The 18,327-nt window shown below is 42.9% G+C and overlaps 1 pseudogene; it reads right to left on the reverse strand.

Moving 5' to 3' along the window:
* Positions 1 to 18,327, reverse strand: part of LOC115140370 (ryanodine receptor 3-like) — a 310,457-nt pseudogene that overhangs the window by 53,019 nt on the left and 239,111 nt on the right.

Raw genomic sequence — 18,327 nt, forward strand, 5'->3', positions numbered from 1 at the left:
AGACATAAGGAAGTGGATGGCTGCAAACATTCTACTTTTAAACTCGGACAAAACAGAGATGCTTGTTCTAGGTCCCAAGAAACAAAAAGATCTTCTGTTGAATCTGACAATTAATCTTGATGGTTGTACAGTCGTCTCAAATAAAACTGTGAAGGACCTCAGTGTTACTCTGGACCCTGATCTCTCTTTTGACAAACATATCAAGACTGTTTTAAGGACAGCTTTTTTTTCATCTACGTAACATTGCAAAAATAAGAAACTTTCTGTCCAAAAACTATGCAGAAAAATGTATCCATGCTTTTGTTACTTCTAGGTTAAACTACTGCAATGCTCTACAGGCCTCCTAATTGTCCCTAGAATTTCTAAGCAAACAGCTGGAGGCAGGGCTTTCTCCTATAGAGCTCAATTTTTATGGAATGGTCTGCCTACCCATGTGAGAGACGCAGACTCGGTCTCAACATTTAAGTCTTTACTGAAGACTCATCTCTTCAGTAGGTCATATGATTGAGTGTAGTCTGGCCCAGGAGTGGGAAGGTGAACGTAGAGGCTCTGGACCAACAAACCGCCCTTGCTGTCTCTGCCTGGCCGGTTCCTCTCTCTCCACTGGGATTCTCTGCTTTTTTCTAAAGTATTTCTATTTACTTCGTATCTGGAATCCCTCAACTGAAGCTAGCCAGCTAACTACCTACCAACTATCAGTTAGCAAACCATTGCTAGCGGTCATCAGCTAACCTTTAGCTCGGAAAGCTCTTGCCAGTTCGAACAACGTGACTCAAACCAGAGCATAACGGACCTATTTCACCGCAAACTCTGAACATTTTCATCTGGATCTTCGCAACCAGCTAACCGCCATCCCAGGTGACCACTCCTGGATAGCGTTTCCATCCTGGAGCAAGCACCAATTAGCCAGAAGCTAGCCCGGCAAGGGCTCCTGTGCTACCACCGAAGCCCACTTCCTGGGATACAATATCCGGACCCCTTCTACTGCCAGTACGGGGCACGGAACCCCACCAATCCTCTATGACTGGAATACCAACAATCTGCCCGAGGATTCCAACAGGCTCTTCAGGCGCGACGCCCACTGAAGGCCCATTCTGCTAACCTGCTAGGCCTGCTAGCTACTTAGAGTTACTTGGAACCCTACTAACTCCACAACTGGTCTATCGACGTCACCGCACAAAGAGGCAAAAATAGACTTGCCCCCATCGCAATGTCCCCCAAAGGCTAACTTGCTAGCCCTGGTCTACTAACTGCTAGCTTGCCTGCCCCGGTCTTTTAACTGCTAGCTCCTGCTAACTGCTTGCTTCCTAACCCGGTCTGCTAACTGATAGCTTGCCAGCCCCAGTCTGCTAACTGCTAGCTTGTTTAGCCCCGGCCTACTAACTGTTAGCGTGTTAGCCCCGGCCTACTAACTGTTAGCGTGTTAGCATCGGCCTGCTAACTGTCTGAATCGCCGTGTTCCCAGTCAGCCCAACCACTCACTGGACCCATATGTTCACTTGGCTACGCATGCCTCTCTCTAATATCAATATGCCTCATCCATTACTGTCCTGGTTAGTGATTACTGTCTTATTTCACTGTAGAGCCTCTAGCCCTGCTCAATATGCCTTAACCAACCATGTTGTTCCACCTCCTACATATGCGATGACATCATCTGGTTTAAATGTCTCTAGAGACTATATCTCTCTCATCATTACTCAATGCCTAAGTTTACCTCCAATGTACTCACATCCTATCTTACCTTTGTCTGTACATTATGCCTTGAATCTATGCTATCGTTCCCAGAAACCTGCTCCTTTTACTCTCTGTTCCGAACATGCTAGACAGCCAGTTCATATAGCATTTAGCCGTACCCTTATCCTACTTCTCCTCTGGTGATGTAGAGGTTAATCCAGGTCCTGCAGTGCCTAGCTCCACTCCCCAGGTGCTCTCTTTTGTTAACTTCTGTAACCGTAAAAGCCTTGGTTTCATGCATGTTATCATTAGAAGCCGAATTGTTTGGGTACAGCTGTCAGAGCAGCTCACAGATCACTGCACCTGTACATAGCCCATCTGTAAACAGCCCATCTATCTACCTACCTCATCCCCATACAGTATTTATTTATTTATCTTGCTCCTTTGCACCCCAGTATCTCTACTTGCACATTCATCTTCTGCACATCTACCATTCCAGTGTTTAATTGCTATATGGTAATTACTTCACCACCATGGCCCATTTATTGCCTTAACTCCCTTATCCTACCTCATTTGCACTCACTGTATATAGACTTTTTGTTTACTTTTGTTCTACTATATTATTGACTATGTTTTGTTTATTCCATGTGTAACTCTGTGTTGTTGTATGTCCAATTGCTATGCTTTATCTTGGCCAGGTCGAATGAGAACTTGTTTTAAACTAGCCTACCTGGTAAAATAAAGGTGAAATAAAATAAAAATAAATAATAGATATCCCTCTAGTGGTGTGAGGGCTGTGCTTTGGCAAAGTGGGTGGGGTTATATCCTGCCTGTTTGGCCCTGTCTGGGGGTATCATCGGATGGGGCCACAATGTCTCCTGACCCCTCCTGTCTCAGCCTCCAGTATTTATGCTGCAGTAGTTTGTGTCGGGAGGCTAGGTTCAGTCTGTTATATCTACTCCCAAACCTCTCTTTGGGGATCCCCAGCCGTTCCAAACCTCTCCTCAGGACCCCCAGCCGTTCCCAAACCTCTCCTCGGGACCCCCAGCCATTCTAAACCTCTCCTTGGGACCCACAGCCACCTGAAAACCTCTCCCCAGGACCCCCAGCCGTTCCCAAACCTCTCCTCGGGACCCCCAGCCCCTCAAAACCTCTCCTAGGGACCCACAGCCACTCAAAACCTCTCCTCGGGACCCCCAGCCACTCCCAAACCTCTCCTCGGAACCCCCAGCCGTCCCAAACCTCTCCTCGGGACCCCCAGCCTTTCCAAACCTCTCCTCGGGACCCCCAGCCACTCCCAAACCTCTCCTCGGGACCCCCAGCCACTCCTGAACCTCTCCTCGGGACCCCCAGCCACTCCCAAACCATTCCTCGGGACCCCCAGCTGTTCTAAACCTCTCCTTGGGACCTCCAGCGGTCGGGAGGCTAGGGTCAGTCTGTTATATCTGGAGTATTTCTCCTGTCTTATCCGGTGTCCTGTGTGAATTTAAGTATGCTCTCTCTAATTCTCTCTTTCTCTCTCTCTTGGAGGACCTGAGCCCTAGGACCATGCCTCAGGACTAGCTGGCCTGATGACTCCTTTCTGTCCCCAGTCCACCTGGTCGTGCTGCTGCTCCAGATTCAACTGTTCTGCCTGCGGCTATGGAACCCTGACCTGTTCACCGGACGTGCTACCTGTCCCAGACCTGCTGTTTTCAACTCTCTAGAGACAGCAGGAGTGGTAGAGATACTCTTAATGATCGGCTATGAAAAGCCAACTGACATTTACTCCTGAGGTGCTGACTTGTTGCACCCTCGACAACTACTGTGATTATTATTATTTGACCATGCTGGTCATTTATGAACATTTGAACATCTTGGGCATGTTCTGTTATAATCTACACCCGGCACAGCCAGAAGAGGACTGGCCACTCCTCATAGCATGGTTCCTTTCTAGGGAGTTTTTCCTAGCCACCGTGCTTCTACACCTGCATTGCTGCTGTTTGGAGTTTTAGGCTGGGTTTCTGTACAGCACTTTGAGATATCAGCTGATGTAAGAAGGGCTATAAAAATACATTTTATTTTATTTGATAATGTGGATAACGAGTTACTTGTCTAACAGAACACAGAGGGTGTTCTTTAACTGAAGCCTCTCAAATAGAATCCAGGTAGAATCAGGAATTCCCCAGGGTAGCTGTTTAGGTCCCTTGTTTTTTTCAATTTTTACTAACGAAATGTCACTGACTGAGTAAGGCCAGAGTGTCAACACTATACACGTCAGCTACTACAGCGACTGAAATGACTGAACAAAGAGCTGCAGTTAGTTTCAGATTGGGTGGAAAGGAATAAGTCAGCCCTAAATATTTCTAAAACTAAAAGCATTGTATTTGGAACAAAACACTCACTAAACCCTAAACCTCAACTAAATCTTGTAATAAATAATGTGGATATTGAGTAGTAGCTAAGTAGTATGCAGTAGTAGCTAAGATGGGGAGAAGTCTGTCTAAAATAAAGTGATGCTCTGCCTTCTTAACAACACTATCAACAAGGCAGGTCCTACAGGCCCTAGCTTTGTCGCACCTTGACTACTGTTCAGTCGTGTGGTCAGGTGCCACAAAAAAAAGACTTTGCAATTGGCTCAGAACAGGGCAGCACGGCTGGCCCTTGGATGTACACAGAGAGCTAATATGAATAATATGCATGTCAACCTCTCCTGGCTGAAAGTGGAGGAGAGATTGACTTCATCACTACTTTTATTTATGAGAGGAATTCACATGTTGAATGCACCGAGCTGTCTGTCTAAACTACTGGCACACAGCTTGAACACCCATAAGACATGCCACCAGAGGTCTCTTCACAGTCCCCAAGTCCAGAACAGACTATGGACACAGTACTACATAGAGCCATGACTACATGGAACTTTATTCCACATCAAGTGACTGACGCAAGCAGTACAATAGATTAAAAAAACACCTTATGGAACAGCAAGGACTGTGAAGCAACACAAACATTGGTGCAGGCACATGCATACACACACATAGTACTGTAGATATGTGGTAGTGTAGGGGCCTGAGGGTACACAGTGTGTTGTGAAATCTGTGAATGTATTATAATGTTTTTTAAATTGTATAAACTGCCTTAATTTTGCTGGATCCCAGGAAGAGTAGCTGCTGTTTTGGCAGCAGCTAATGGGGATCCATAATAAATGCAATACACACAGAGACATTAACACACAGAGAGAGACATTAACACACACACACAGATTAAGACACACAGAGGTTAACACACACAGAGACATTAATACCTACAGAGACATTAATACACACAAACACACACATTTACAGTAGACATGAGTACATAGCTGTGCCATAGCACTCAGAAGGAGAGACCTAGGGGACAATGGAATTCAATAAAAAAAGTGTCTTTATTGCTAAAAGTAGAACCAGCACGTTTCAGCTTTTCATTATTTAATGTTTTCTTCTTCACTTATAGCACTCCAACGTGACTTAGAGCACACCACAGTTCAGACATTGTCATTGTTCTAGTCAGTGTTGGATGGCGTTTTCCTTCTCCAATTATCCAGAGAGATTTAATCACTCTCATTCCATCTCCTGCTCCTACTGTACCTCATTAGATGTGGTGAGGCCTCATACCTCTCCATGAAGATGTGTTTCCCCGTGCCCAGTGAGTAGAGACACGTCACAATGCGATAGCACGACAGCTGGACATCATCCACTGGAAAAGGCAACACACACAGGTCAGATTTCCTAGAAACCCCCAGCCGTTCCCGCAACCTCTCCTCGGGACCCCCAGCTGTTCTAAACCTCTCCTCGGGACCCCCAGCAGTTCTAAACCTCTCCTCGGGACCCCCAGCCACTTCCAAACCTCTCCTCGGGACCCCAGCCGTCCCAAACCTCTCCTTGGGACCCCCAGCCATCCCAAACCTCTCCTCGGGACGCCCAGCCACTCCCAAACCTCTCCTCGGGACCCACAGCCATTCTAAATCTCTCCTCGGGGACCCCCAGCCATTCCAAATCTCTCCTCGGGGACCCCCAGCCATTCTAAACCTCTCCTCGGGACACCCAGCCATTCCCAAACCTCTCCTCGGGACCCCAGCCTTTCCCAAACCTCGCCTCGGGACCCCCAGCCACTCAAAACCTTTCCTCGGGACCCCCAGCCACTCCCAAACCTCTCCTCGGGACCCCCAGCCATTCCAAAGAAGAGGTTTGAGGTTGGGGGTCCCAGAGGAGAGGTTTGAGAACCACTGGACTAGGGGACTCACACATGGTGCAACCAGTGTAAATATATTAATATAACATCAAGGCTAACTCACCCAGCAGGCCGACTCCAAAGTTGTGCATGGTGACATGTTCGAACAGGGCTGTGAGGATGGGCAGCAGAGCGGTGGTGGCGTAGGTGATGTTCTGGGACAAGCCCTTCATCTGGCTCCGGGACTGGCTGAACTTCCCCAGCTTCAGCATCTCCAGGGTCTTCTCTAGGTCCTCCGCTGCGTTCTCAAATAATGTCCTGACCCCAGCCTTCACCATCTCTGAGCCTGACTTCATCACCGTCCTGGGAGGGGAGGAAGAGGACAAAAAGAGAGGTGTAAGAACGACAGAACAGAAGGAGAGGTGTAAGAACAACAACACAGAAAAATAAGAGTAAATGATTCTCCTATAATGACAAAAAGACACTCTGCACAACCAAATCTAAGCTTTTGGTCAGTAATGACCTTCGTAAGAGATTCTCCTCACACAGGAAACCATTTGTGTCAGTAATGACCTTCGTAAGAGATTCTCCTCACACAGGAAACCATTTGTGTCAGTAATGACCTTCGTAAGAGATTCCCCTCACACAGGAAACCATTTGTGTCAGTAATGACCTTCGTAAGAGATTCTCCTCACACAGGAAACCATTTGTGTAATGGATTCCTACTGGGGTCATACATGGATGGATTTGCACGGACAGACAAACATCACTGGTCAAAGCGTGTACTTTTTATATCCAGAATAATGATCAACATACTGTACATAGCTAAAGTATGAAATTGTCTTTAATGTTGTAAGCATCTTAACCTTTATTAATGTAACGTTTATTTCCACAGGGAGTTTATTTCCACAGGGAGTTTATTTCCACAGGGAGTTTATTTCCACAGGGAGTTTATTTCTCATTGAGAGCAAACCCTCTTTCACAAGGGAGCCCTGAATATAAACCATTTATACAGTTTACAAATGCAATATAATAAAAGCATATATGAGTACCTTAATCAACAATTTGAACTGAACGAGAAGCACCAGAACATCAAGTTACGGTTTCTTTTTCTGATTTAAGGGAAGACAACAGGTTTGTTCTTCAGGGTCTTTAAAAGGCTCTTACCTTGTGTCGAGGGAATGAGCCAGGATGTGTAGACAGCTCACCATAATAGCCGAGTCGCTCCCTATGATAACACATTGATATGGAAATCACTGCCAAAGACTACAGGCAGCGCTGAGTACAAATCACAGTACTGAGGCACACTGGTAAAGGAATTGACGCACTGGTAAAGGAATTGACACACTGGTAAAGGCATTGACACACAGGTAAAGGCATTGACACACTGGTAAAGGCATTGACACACTGGTAAAGGCATTGACACACTGGTGAAGGCATTGACACACTGGTGAAGGCATTGACACACTGGTAAAGGCATTGACACACTGGTGAAGGCATTGACACACTGGTAAAGGCATTGACCGAGGTCCTTACCAAAGAGGGAAATCCTGTGTCTGACAAGAGCTGCCATCTTACAGAACAGGCTGTAAAATATAGGAGAGGAAAGGCAATGAAATAACCAGATAAATATAGGAGAGGAAAGGCAATGAAATAACCAGATAAATATAGGAGAGGAAATGCAATGAAATCACCAGATAAATATAGGAGAGGAAAGGCAATGAAATAACCAGATAAATATAGGAAAGGAAAAATGATAAATATAGGAGAGGAAAGGCAATGAAATAACCAGATAAATATAGGAGAGGAAAGGCAATGAAATAACCAGATAAATATAGGAGAGGAAATGAAATAACAATAAATATAGAAATAATGAAATAACCAGATAAATATAGGAGAGGAAAGGCAATGAAATAACCAGATAAATATAGGAGAGGAAATGCAATGAAATAACCAGATAAATATAGGAGAGGAAAGGCAATGAAATAACCAGATAAATATAGGAGAGGAAAGGCAATGAAATAACCAGATAAATATAGGAGAGGAAATGCAATGAAATAACCAGATAAATATAGGAAAGGAAAGGCAATGAAATAACCAGATAAAGAAAGGAGACAAAAAGAAAAACAAACTGAGGAAAACAAGAAAAAAATTGTTCACAAGTTTCACGTGTATTGAAGTGCCCAGTCTGAAATCAATCTATAACTACCTTCCCTAGACACCAGGCTAGGTGAGATTTCCTCCATATATACACCTATCTGATCCTCTCAGGTCAATTGGAAGTGTCTATGAATAAGTGACTCTCATTAGAAAACTGTGGCTGGAGATTCTGTGTTGAGATCAGACTGCAGTTCAGAGTTCACCAGTGTGTCCGCTACTGGTACCTTACCTGGTGATCATCTCCTTCTCCTTGTTAGAGGCGTAGCCACTGCTGCTCAGGTTCTTACTGGGCGAGGACAGGAAGTACATGCTGTGGTTCTTAAAGTACATGTCTATGAGAGGTAGCAGCACCTATAGGGCAGGTTGGGAAGAGAAGGGGTGAATCAAGGCAGAGCTTAGAGAGCTTATTCCAAAGTGTCTACAATTAATTTCCTGTCTATTGTTAAAAGACTGTACATCCATACCTTGGCGAAGAACTTGATTTCCTGATCGTGAGGCGATTTGTCTGTCTTTCCGCTGGTGGCCATGGCCTCTGGAAAAACCAAGGTTCAAAGACGTATACAATTTAAACTAGACACTTAACTAAATTCTCAATTCCACATTTCAAAGCATATTCATCAAATGTCTGAGTGGACTCACCTAGGTGGGCGATGAACTCCTGAGCCGAGTCCACATTCTTCAGCAACCTCTTGAGAAACGTGTAAGCAAACCTCTTCTCCATGGACGATAAGTCTTGCTCCACGTCCTTCAGGCCTCTGCAGAACATCAATAAGATAAGACACAATAGAACTTCATTGATCTGACTAAAACAGTAGTCATTACTGTGTTAGTCAGCTGATTACTCTGTTAGTCTGCTGATTACTGTGTTAGTCAGCTGATTACTGTTTTAGTCTGCTGATTACTGTGTTAGTCAGCTGATTACTGTTTTACTCAGCTGATTACTGTGTTAGTCAGCTGATTACTGTTTTACTCAGCTGATTACTGTTTTAGTCTGCTGATTACTGTGTTAGTCAGCTGATTACTGTGTTAGTCAGCTGATTACTGTGTTAGTCAGCTGATTACTCTGTTAGTCAGCTGATTACTGTGTTAGTCAGCTGATTACTGTGTTAGTCAGCTGATTACTGTGTTAGTCAGCTGATTACTGTTTTACTCAGCTGATTACTGTTTTAGTCTGCTGATTACTCTGTTAGTCAGCTGATTACTGTGTTAGTCAGCTGATTACTGTGTTAGTCAGCTGATTACTGTGTTAGTCAGCTGATTACTGTTTTACTCAGCTGATTACTGTTTTAGTCTGCTGATTACTCTGTTAGTCAGCTGATTACTGTGTTAGTCAGCTGATTACTGTGTTAGTCAGCTGATTACTCTGTTAGTCAGCTGATTACTGTGTTAGTCAGCTGATTACTGTGTTAGTCAGCTGATTACTCTGTTAGTCAGCTGATTACTGTGTTAGTCAGCTGATTACTGTGTTAGTCAGCTGATTACTGTTTTAGTCTGCTGATTACTGTGTTAGTCAGCTGATTACTCTGTTAGTCAGCTGATTACTGTGTTAGTCAGCTGATTACTGTGTTAGTCAGCTGATTACTGTGTTAGTCAGCTGATTACTCTGTTAGTCAGCTGATTACTGTGTTAGTCAGCTGATTACTGTTTTACTCAGCTGATTACTGTGTTAGTCAGCTGATTACTGTTTTACTCAGCTGATTACTGTGTTAGTCAGCTGATTACTGTGTTAGTCAGCTGATTACTGTGTTAGTCAGCTGATTACTCTGTTAGTCAGCTGATTACTGTGTTAGTCAGCTGATTACTGTGTTAGTCAGCTGATTACTGTGTTAGTCAGCTGATTACTCTGTTAGTCAGCTGATTACTGTGTTAGTCAGCTGATTACTGTGTTAGTCAGCTGATTACTGTGTTAGTCAGCTGATTACTGTGTTAGTCAGCTGATTACTCTGTTAGTCAGCTGATTACTGTGTTAGTCAGCTGATTACTGTTTTACTCAGCTGATTACATTCAGTGTTAGTCAGCTGATTACTGTTTTACTCAGCTGATTACTGTGTTAGTCAGCTGATTACTGTTTTACTCAGCTGATTACTGTTTTAGTCAGCTGATTACTGTGTTAGTCAGCTGATTACTGTGTTAGTCAGCTGATTACTGTGTTAGTCAGCTGATTACTGTGTTAGTCAGCTGATTACTGTGTTAGTCAGCTGATTACTGTGTTAGTCAGCTGATTACTGTGTTAGTCAGCTGATTACTGTGTTAGTCTGTGTTAGTCAGCTGATTACTGTGTTAGTCAGCTGATTACTGTGTTAGTCAGCTGATTACTGTTTTAGTCAGCTGATTACTGTGTTAGTCAGCTGATTACTGTTTTACTCAGCTGATTACTGTGTTAGTCAGCTGATTACTGTTTTACTCTGCTGATTACTTAGTCTGCTGATTACTGTGTTAGTCAGCTGATTACTGTGTTAGTCAGCTGATTACTGTCAGCTGATTACTCTGTTAGTCATTACTGATTAGTCTGATTACTGTTAGTCAGCTGATTACTGTGTTAGTCAGCTGATTACTGTGTTAGTCAGCTGATTACTCTGTTAGTCAGCTGATTACTGTGTTAGTCAGCTGATTACTGTGTTAGTCAGCTGATTACTGTGTTAGTCAGCTGATTACTGTGTTAGTCAGCTGATTACTGTGTTAGTCAGCTGATTACTGTTTAGTCAGCTGATTACTGTTTTACTCAGTTTAGTCAGCTGATTACTGTGTGTTAGTCAGCTGATTACTGTGTTAGTCAGCTGATTACTGTGTTATTTACTGTGTTAGTCAGCTGATTACTGTGTTAGTCAGCTGATTACTGTGTTAGTCAGCTGATTACTGTGTTACTCAGCTGATTACTGTGTTAGTCAGCTGATTACTGTGTTAGTCAGCTGATTACTGATTGATTACTGTGTTAGTCAGCTGATTACTGTGTTATTACTCAGCTGATTACTGTTATTACTGTCAGCTGATTACTGTGTTAGTCAGCTGATTACTGTGTTAGTCAGCTGATTACTGTGTTAGTCTGATTACTGTGTTAGTCAGCTGATTACTGTGTTAGTCAGCTGATTACTCTGTTAGTCAGCTGATTACTGTGTTAGTCAGCTGATTACTGTGTTAGTCAGCTGATTACTGTGTTAGTCAGCTGATTACTGTGTTAGTCAGCTGATTACTGTGTTAGTCAGCTGATTACTGTGTTGATTACTGTCAGCTGATTACTGTGTTAGTGATTACTGTGTTAGTCTGATTACTGTGTTAGTCAGCTGATTACTGTGTTAGTCAGCTGATTACTGTGTTAGTCAGCTGATTACTGTGTTAGTCAGCTGATTACTGTGTTAGTCAGCTGATTACTGTGTTAGTCAGCTGATTACTGTGTTAGTCAGCTGATTACTCTGTTAGTCAGCTGATTACTGTGTTAGTCAGCTGATTACTGTTTTACTCAGCTGATTACTGTGTTAGTCAGCTGATTACTGTGTTAGTCAGCTGATTACTGTGTTAGTCAGCTGATTACTCTGTTAGTCAGCTGATTACTGTGTTAGTCAGCTGATTACTGTGTTAGTCAGCTGATTACTGTTTTAGTCAGCTGATTACTGTGTTAGTCTGCTGATTACTGTTTTACTCAGCTGATTACTGTGTTAGTCAGCTGATTACTGTTTTACTCAGCTGATTACTGTGTTAGTCTGCTGATTACTCTGTTAGTCTGCTGATTACTGTGTTAGTCAGCTGATTACTGTGTTAGTCAGCTGATTACTCTGTTAGTCAGCTGATTACTGTGTTAGTCAGCTGATTACTGTGTTAGTCAGCTGATTACTCTGTTAGTCAGCTGATTACTGTGTTAGTCAGCTGATTACTGTGTTAGTCAGCTGATTACTGTTTTAGTCTGCTGATTACTGTGTTAGTCAGCTGATTACTCTGTTAGTCAGCTGATTACTGTGTTAGTCAGCTGATTACTGTGTTAGTCAGCTGATTACTGTGTTAGTCAGCTGATTACTCTGTTAGTCAGCTGATTACTGTGTTAGTCAGCTGATTACTGTTTTACTCAGCTGATTACTGTGTTAGTCAGCTGATTACTGTTTTACTCAGCTGATTACTGTGTTAGTCAGCTGATTACTGTGTTAGTCAGCTGATTACTGTGTTAGTCAGCTGATTACTCTGTTAGTCAGCTGATTACTGTGTTAGTCAGCTGATTACTGTGTTAGTCAGCTGATTACTGTGTTAGTCAGCTGATTACTCTGTTAGTCAGCTGATTACTGTGTTAGTCAGCTGATTACTGTTTTACTCAGCTGATTACTGTGTTAGTCAGCTGATTACTGTTTTACTCAGCTGATTACTGTGTTAGTCAGCTGATTACTGTGTTAGTCAGCTGATTACTGTGTTAGTCAGCTGATTACTCTGTTAGTCAGCTGATTACTGTGTTAGTCAGCTGATTACTGTGTTAGTCAGCTGATTACTGTGTTAGTCAGCTGATTACTGTGTTAGTCAGCTGATTACTCTGTTAGTCAGCTGATTACTGTGTTAGTCAGCTGATTACTGTTTTAGTCAGCTGATTACTGTGTTAGTCTGCTGATTACTGTTTTACTCAGCTGATTACTGTGTTAGTCAGCTGATTACTGTTTTACTCAGCTGATTACTGTGTTAGTCTGCTGATTACTCTGTTAGTCTGCTGATTACTGTGTTAGTCAGCTGATTACTGTGTTAGTCTGCTGATTACTCTGGTAGTCAGCTGATTACTCTGTTAGTCTGCTGATTACTGTGTTAGTCAGCTGATTACTGTGTTAGTCTGCTGATTACCCTGTTTTACTCAGCTGATTACTGTAATACAGTTAACAGGTGATTTTGATCTGAATCTTCAGGCACAAACAGGAGAAACATTTTCAAAGCATTTCTTCTCAATGGACTTGAAGTTCAGGTGGCATCACCTCCATTTCAAAACATTCAGTTGCCCACTGAACAAGACATGACAGAATGTAAGAAACAGTGAAGCACTGATTGATTAACTGATTGGTTTCATGTCCTCTGTGGTAACAGACAGATGCAGTATACGGTGAGAGAGTTAGCGGGAGAGTCTGACCTGGTGATAGTGTATCCATTGATCTGAAGAAATTTAAAGAGATCTTGGACCTTCTCTCTGTCTCTGTATTTCTCCCTGGCTGTCAGAGTGTCATAGGGCACCAGCAATGGGTGGCTCCCTCCTCCTGAGACAGACAGCAAACACATCCAACAGTGACTACACTTTCACAAACATACAGTATATACAGTGAGGAGAACAAGTATTTGATACACTGCCGATTTTGCAGGTTTTCCTACTTATAAAGCATGTAGAGGTCTGTAATTTTTTATCATAGGTACACTTCAACTGTGAGAGACGGAATCTAAAACAAAAATCCAGAAAATCACATTGTATGATTTTTAAGTAATGAATTTGCATTGTACACAGCGTCATACGAGATCTTCAGGTTCTTGGCCATTTCTCGCATGGAATAGCCTTCATTTCTCAGAACAAGAATAGACTGACGAGTTTCAGAAGAAAGTTATTTGTTTCTGGCCATTTTTGAGCCTGTAATCAAACCAACAAACGCTGATGCTCCTGATACTCAAATAGTCCAAAGAAGGCCAGTTTTATTGCTTCTTTAATCAGGACAACAGTTTTTAACTGTGCTAACATAATTGCAAAAGGGTTTTCTAATGATCAATTAGCCTTTAAAATGATAAACTTGGATTAGCTAACACAACATGCCATTGGAACACAGGAGTGATAGCTGCTGTTAATGGGCCTCTGTACGCCTATGTAGTTATTCCATTAAAAATCAGCTGTTTCCAGCTACAATAGTCAGTTACAACATTAACAATTAACAATTTCAAAAACAAGGACATTTCAAAGTGACCCCAAACTTTTGAATGGTAGTGTATATATATATATATACCTGTATATACACACACCTACAGTGGGGCAAAAAAGTACTTAGTCAGCCACCAATTGTGCAAGTTCTCCCTTTTAAAAAGATGAGAGAGGCCTGTAATTTTCATCATAGGTACACTTCAACTATGACAGACAAAATGAGAAGAAAAACAAATCCAGAAAATCACATTGTAGGATTTTTTTAATTTATTTGCAAATTATGGTGGAAAATAAGTATTTGGTCAATAACAAAAGTTTATCTCAATACTTTGTTATATACCCTTTGTTGGCAATGACAGAGGTCAAACGTTTTCTGTAAGTCTTCACAAGGTTTTCACACACTGTTGCTGGTATTTTGGCTCATTCCTCCATGTAGATCTCCTCTAGAGCAGTGATGTTTTGGGGCTGTTGCTGGGCAACACGGACTTTCAACTCCCTCCAAAGATTTTCTATGGGGTTGAGATCTGGAGACTGGCTAGGCCACTCCAGGACCTTGAAATGCTTCTTACGAAGCCACTCCTTCGTTGCCCCGGGCGGTGTGTTTGGGATCATTGTCATGCTGAAAGACCCAGCCACGTTTCATCTTCAATGCTCTTTCTGATGGTAGGCTTTGTTACTTTGGTCCCAGCTCTCTGCAGGTCATTCACTAGGTCCCCCCGTGTGGTTCTGGGATTTTTGCTCACCGTTCTTGTGATCATTTTGACCCCACGGGGTGAGATCTTGCATGGAGCCCCAGATCGAGGGAGATTATCAGTGGTCTTGTATGTCTTTCATTTCCTAATAATTGCTCCCACAATTGATTTCTTCAAACCAAGCTGATTTTGTTTCTGGTGTCCTTTGACAGCTCTTTGGTCTTGGCCATAGTGGAGTTTGGAGTGTGACTGTTTGAGGTTGTGGACAGGTGTCTTTTATACTGATAACAAGTTCAAACAGGTGCCATTAATACAGGTAATGAGTGGAGGACAGAGGAGCCTCTTAAAGAAGAAGTTACAGGTCTGTGAGAGCCAGAAATCTTGCTTGTTTGTAGGTGACCAAATACTTATTTTCCACCATAATTTGCAAATAAATAAATAAAAAATCCTACAATGTGATTTTCTGGATTTCTTTTCCAAATTTTGTCTGTCATAGTTGAAGTGTACCTATGATGAAAATTACAGGCCTCTCTCATCTTTTTAAGTGGGAGAACTTGCACAATTGGTGGCTGACTAAATACTTTTTTTGCCCCACGGTATATGTATACCTACATCTTACATAAACATTAACATACACTTCCCACACATACATTTAGCATGCATTATTCCTGGGTGATTACAAGGGACTACGGGCCTTGTGGCTGACTACACACCTTTACTACTCAGCTCAGCCTTCTTCTTCTTGGCCCAGATGTTGTGGTAGTTCTCTGCTACTACCTCCACCATCCCCTACAAGGGGGAACACACACACACACACGGACATGAAAACAGTCCGTGTTTTGGATGTGTCATCAAATCAAATCAAATGTTATTTGTCACATACACATGGTTAGCAGATGTTAATGCGAGTGTAGCGAAATGCTTGTGCTTCTAGTTCCGACAATGCAGTAATAACCAACAGGTAATCTAACGTGTAATGGGATAAAGAATATGTACATAAAGATATATGAATGAGTGATGGTACAGAGCGGCATAGGCAAGATACAGTAGATGGTATTGAGTGCAGTATATACATATGAGATGAGTATGTAAACAAAGTGGCATAGTTAAAGTGGCTAGTGATACATGTATTACATAAGGATGCAGTAGATGATATAGAGTACAGTATATACGTATACATATGAGATGAATAATGTAGGGTGTGTAAACATTATATTAGGTAGCATTGTTTAAAGTGGCTAGTGATATAGCTACTACAGGTAGGGTTTCCTAAACTCAGTCCAAAGCTTGACGAGTTGTTATTTGAATCAGCTGTGCACGTACACGTGCACCCGGAGAAAGGAGGGACCGAGATGGGGAAACCCCAGAACTACAGCAGACCTGAGATCCAATACTATTTTAAATCTTCCAAATACCTCTGAGCGTTTGCTTTAGTCTTTCCTGGATTGGCAGGTGGGCGGGGTTAGTACTTTTGGGACTTTTCCTATTTTTTTCTCATCGGAAAAGGGTATCCTCAAACAAAGCACAACAAATTCCAATAGCATGTGAACCCAGGCCTGGTGTAGAGTGCAGAGCACTACAACATAGCCCACAGCACACGGTACCTGCTTAGTAGCATGACATCAGATGTTACATTACATGGTATCATGACTTGATAGAGGGTAAAACATTCTGGAGAACATTGTTCCATGACAACATAAAAACATAGCAATTGTTCCATGACAACAACCTGCAACTCTCTGGATAGAGTAATATTGTTCAGATCCAGTGGTGGTTCAGGGATGAATTCGTTATCGTTGTCCTGTCAACATTAAAAGATAATACAATGAATCATTAAATAAAAATCGGTGATATTGATGTGGGAAATGTTAGCCATTCAACGTACAGTATATATACACAACCACACTACCTGAGTGGACTCTGAGATCTTGCTTTGTTTCCTGATTAACATGGCCTCTCCCTCCTTGGTCCTCTCCATGTTCCAGCCCAAAGCTAACATACTCCTTAGAGACTCCTTCACTGGCCAGCGGTACGTCTCCCTCTCCTACAAACACAGACACAGCCACACAATGTCCAGTAAATCACCCTTTCAATCAGTCTCTCGTGACAGATTATTAGCTAGCTACAGTAGCTACTGCGGAGAAAATGTGTTTCTGGATTCTGAGTTTCACGTTATAGCATCAACAGTACCAGATTAGGGTTATAGTTTCAACAGTACTTTCTCACTGAGTGACAGATTAGGGTTATAATGTCAACAGTACCTTTACACTGAGTGACAGAAACAGTACCTTCTCACTCAGTGACTTGTAAGGCTTCAGCAGAGGGTGAGTTTTGGCATCATCATCTACGCAGTCTCCCATTTTCCATCCCGCTGTCACCTGTAGATCAAGAGTTAAAACATGTTAGTCTAGGAGTTAGGCCATGTTAGTCTAGGAGTTAGGCCATGTTAGTCTAGGAGTTAGGCCATGTTAGTCTAGGAGTTAAAACATGTTAGTCTAGGAGTTAGGCCATGTTAGTCTAGGAGTTAGGCCATGTTAGTCTAGGAGTTAGGCCATGTTAGTCTAGGAGTTAGGCCATGTTAGTCTAGGAGTTAGGACATGTTAGTCTAGGAGTTAGGACATGTTAGTCTAGGAGTTAGGACATGTTAGTCTAGGAGTTAGGCCGTGTTGGTCTAGGAGTTAGGCCGTGTTAGTCTAGGAGTTAGGCCGTGTTAGTCTAGGAGTTAGGCCGTGTTAGTCTAGGAGTTAGGCCTTGTTAGTCTAGGAGTTAGGCCATGTTAGTCTAGGAGTTAGGCCATGTTGGTCCAGGAGTTAGGCCGTGTTAGTCTAGGAGTTAGGCCGTGTTAGTCTAGGAGTTAGGCCGTGTTAGTCTAAGAGTTAGGCCGTGTTAGTCTAGGAGTTAGGCCATGTTAGTCTAGGAGTTAGGCCATGTTAGTCTAGGAGTTAGGCCATGTTAGTCTAGGAGTTAGGCCGTGTTAGTCTAGGAGTTAGGCCATGTTAGTCTAGGAGTTAGGCCATGTTAGTCTAGGAGTTAGGCCGTGTTAGTCTAGGAGTTAGGCCGTGTTAGTCTAGGAGTTAGGCCATGTTAGTCTAGGAGTTAGGCCATGTTAGTCTAGGAGTTAGGCCATGTTAGTCTAGGAGTTAGGCCATGTAAAGACCTTACATTCAGACTCTTACACAGGAAAGGCAGTGTCTGAACCTAGTTGTTGAGGTTACAGTACCTTCTCTGAGGACCATTTGACGTGGGAATTCTCTGCAAACTTGTTGGCGATGTAGTCCAGTTTCTCTGGAAGGGACATACTAGAAAGAAGGAGGAGACAGGCACCAATGTTAGTCCTTCATTTTAATACAACCTAAACATCTAGTGCAGTAGGGCTAGTCTCCTTCTGCTCCCATCTTTTAGTACATGGTGCTGTCATGAGGCTGTGTGTTCTGTGGATCCTGACCTTGGTGTGATAATCAGGGTAATTCACTTTGCTAGGGGTTCAATAAGAGCGATTCAATGTCAAAACCCTCTCTCTCTGTCCCAGGCCACTCACTTGGCAGTGTTGATGGGTTTGGGGTCGAAGTTGCCGTGGGTGTCCACAGACGCCTGCTTCTCCAGGATGACACCGGGGCTGGCATCCACATAGTCAGGCGGTAATGCCCCAGAAATGGCACTCAGACAGGCCATGGCAGTCTTGAACAGGTCAGAGTCAAACCTCTGTATGGGGAAGACAGAGAAATGGCACTCAGACAGGCCATGGTAGTCTTGAAC

The sequence above is a fragment of the Oncorhynchus nerka genome, linkage group LG13, assembly GCF_034236695.1.
Source record: "Oncorhynchus nerka isolate Pitt River linkage group LG13, Oner_Uvic_2.0, whole genome shotgun sequence".
Taxonomy (NCBI): Eukaryota; Metazoa; Chordata; class Actinopteri; order Salmoniformes; family Salmonidae; genus Oncorhynchus; species Oncorhynchus nerka.